Consider the following 3,829-nt stretch of genomic DNA (forward strand, 5'->3'; position numbering starts at 1 on the left):
GGGAGGGTGGGTATTGGGGCAAGAACCGCTATATTTCTAAAGCTTTACCTATGAAATTTGTATTCATTAAATAAAAACTTTCTAAAACAAAGAAATACTGCCCTCTCTCTGATTGGCAGTCTTAGCTTTATTCCTTTCTTTATGAGCAATTTTCTTTTTAAAGTCTTTTACTTTATTTCTTCCTACATATGCTGCTTCCAACAGTCATAAAATTGTTAGGCTCCTAACAAACCTGATTCAAATGCCCATGTAGTTAGTCACAGGAACAAAAATGTGTGTGTATATGTGTGTGTGTATCTTTGAATCCCTTGGATTATGTATTTCCTTATTCTAAGAATATCTTTTATTGGTAGTGGAGTAGTTCATGCTAACGCTGGGCCTGACTGCAGCATCATTTGGGAATTTGTTCATTAGTGATCAACTCATTTTCATGATTATAGTTTAGTCAATGTAAACTTCCGACAAAAAGTATTCACTCACACTGTTTCAATAAAGTTTTAAATTGAATAACTGCTAGGAGGATATCTACTGGTGTAAGGTACTCTCCATTAGAGGAGGAAAGTATTTAAAAAAAGGACTTAAGGCCGGCGCCGTGGCTCACTAGGCTAATCCTCCGCCTTGTGGCGCTGGCACACCAGGTTCTAGTCCCGGTCAGGGCGCCGGATTCTGTCCCGGTTGCCCCTCTTCCAGGTCAGCTCTCTGCTGTGGCCCGGGAGTGCAGTGGAGGATGGGCCAAGTGCTTGGGCCCTGCACCCCATGGGAGACCAGGAGAAGCACCTGGTTCCTGCCATCGGATCAGCGTGGTGCGCCGGCCGCAGCGCGCCAGCCGTGGCGGCCATTGGAGGGTGAACCAACAGCAAAGGAAGACCTTTCTCTTTGTCTCTCTTTCTCTCACTATCCACTCTGACTGTCAAAAAAAAAAAATAAATAAAATAAAATAATAAAAAAGGACTTAATTTTCATGTATAAGATAATGAAGCAAACCTTTTTCTTTATAAATCTTAGAAAGGTTGTACCCTAGGCCTCATTTATTATGAAAACAAAATGCTAAAATGCCTAGGTATTTTTACTGTAAATATAATCAGCATTAACACCTAGAGTATAATAAAGTCAGAAAAATTTTGAGTAAATTAATAAAAGTGAAAAATGATACATAAAAATAATTTTCCCACAATTCAAAGTGTGGATATTTTGGTTAGAGCTTCTCTAAACTTGTTGTTAGAAGCTTTGTATAAGAATAAAGATTCTGTAAGTACAAGTGAACGCTGTACCTATTGGACACCCTCTGCTGTCTTTGGGAGAGAGGGTGAAGTTGGAGGGCTGACAGCAAAGCTGGTTTTTGCATTTTATTCAATCACACTGTAAATTTGGAGGAGGCAACTTATTGTGAATTTCAAGTTCCTGATCTGAAAAGTTATCTGTTTCCTCTACACATCAGGGTAGAGTGAGACTTTATTGGAATAATGTATGAGAGTGAATGAAGTATTTTCTTGAGAATGATTTTTTTTAAGATGTATGAGACAGAGAAAGAGCTTCCATCTGCTGGTTCACTCCTCAGATGACCGCAATGGCTGGATCTGGGCCAGACTGAAGCCAGGAGCCTGGAGCTTCTTCTGGGTCTCCCACATGGGTACAGGGACCCAAACACTTGGGCCATCTTCTATGCTTTCCCAGACTATTAGCAGGGAGCTGGATGGGAAGTGGAGCAGCCGGGACTCCAGCCTGTGTGCCTAGGGTATGCCAGCATTGCAGGCAGTGGCTTTATCGACTGTACCGCAGTGCTGGCCCCATCATGGTGATTTTTACTAGAGAGTAAGAAGCCAGGGTATCATGATTCAGGTGCTCACAGTGCCAGCACCGTCTTCCTAGAATTGGATCTGTTTTCCCACTGATACCTATATTAAACACCTGGTACTCTGTATTTTCTGAGGCATTTTGTAAAATTTCCCTCAAATAGTCAGCAAATCCTAGCCCCAATCCCAACACTTCCAAGTGGTTCCTGTTCTTCAGGCAAAGTGATTGCTTCCATATTATTATTCTTTGTCATGATTATTTTAGATAGTCTATGATCTATACTTTTCCATATGGATTTGAGAATAACCTTGTCTACCAAAATTTTGCTAGCATTCTGATAGGAACTCCATTAAACCTATACATAAAAGTTGATGAAACTGACTTTTTAATAAAGATTTTTCATTTGTTTATTTCAGAGGTAGAGTTATAGACAGAAGGAGAGACAGAGAAAGGTCTTCCATCTGCTCGTTCATTCAACAAATGGTCACAACAGCTGGAACTGAGCTGATCCAAAGCCAGGAGACAGGAGCTTCTTCCAGGTCTTCCAAGTGGGTTCCGGGGTCCAAACACTTGGGCCATCTTCTGCTGCTTTCCCAGGCCACAAGCAGAGAGCTGGATCAGAAGAGGAGCAGCCAGGACACGAATCAGAACTCATGGGATGTAGGTGCTGCAGACAGAGGCTTAGCCTACGATGCCACAGCGCCAGCCCTGAAATTGACATCTTTAATGTGTGAATCTCCCAATCCTTGAGCATGGTTTGTTTCCCTATTTATTTAGATCTTTGCTTTCTTTCGTCAGATTTAACAAATTTTCAACATATAGCTCCTCTACATGTGTTGTTAAGTATATACCTATGTATTTCACTTTCTTCAGAAATTTTATAAATAGGATCCTGTTTTTTATTTCAATTTCTATCTTCTTCTTAGTATACAGAAACATGACAGATATTTTTTGTATGTATTGTTCTGTTTCCTGTAACTTTATTGACCTCAATGTTAATTCCAGGAGTTCAGATTATTTGGGACTTTCTATGTAGACACTCACATCATCTGACAACACAGATCATTTCGTTTCTGTTTTTCTAATCTGTATGCCTCTTATTTCTTTTCCTGCCTGAATACAGCAGCTGGAGGTTCCGGTACTATGAACAATAGTTGTAAGAGCAGAAATCCTTGCCTTGCTCCTGATTTTAGGACCATTTGATTTTCACCATTAAGTATGGTGATTACATGTAGGCTGTTTTAGGTGCTCATTACCGAGTTCATGTAATCACTCTTTATTCCCAATTTACTGAGAGTTTTCATCAAATGCTTTTCAGCATCAGTTAATATGATCATATGATTTCTCATCTTGAGCTTGTTGATATGGTGGATTGCATCGATTTTCAAATGTTGAATCAGCTGGGATCAATCTCACTTGACTGTGTTATATAGTTCTTTTTATATATTGTTAGATTTATTTTGTTACTTTAAAAGTTGTTAAATTTATTTTCGTTTAAGAGAGAGGGAGCTGAAATGTAATGTATTGGAGTGAAATAGACATTTTGAGATTCGAGATTCAATGATTATTTATAACTCTTGTCTCTTCCATTGAGGAACAGTATTTTTTTTTTCTTTCTCTTCATACTATTTGTTGAACTCTTTTTCTTAGAGTAGGGTTAACTATATGATCATTAGGTATACTGAAAATAGATTGTTGTAAAAATTAAGAGTGGGAGGGGCCAGCGCTGTATCATAGCTGGTAAAGCCACCATCTGCAGTGCCGGCCTCCTATATGGGTGCTGGTTCAAATCCCAGCTGCTCTCCACTTCCAATCCAGCTCTCTGCTATGGCCTGGGAAAGCAGTAGAAAATGGCCCCGAGTCCTTGGGCCACTCATCCATGTAGGAGACCCGGAAGAAGCTCCTGGTTCCTGGCTTCAGATCAGCCCAGCTCCTACTGTTGGGGCCATTTGGGGAGTGAACCAGCGGATGGAAGATCTCTTTCCTTTTCTCCCTGCTTCTCTCTCTCTCTGTAACTCTGCCTCTCAAATAAATA

The sequence above is a fragment of the Lepus europaeus genome, chromosome 5 (genome assembly GCF_033115175.1).
Source record: "Lepus europaeus isolate LE1 chromosome 5, mLepTim1.pri, whole genome shotgun sequence".
Classification (NCBI taxonomy): Eukaryota; Metazoa; Chordata; class Mammalia; order Lagomorpha; family Leporidae; genus Lepus; species Lepus europaeus.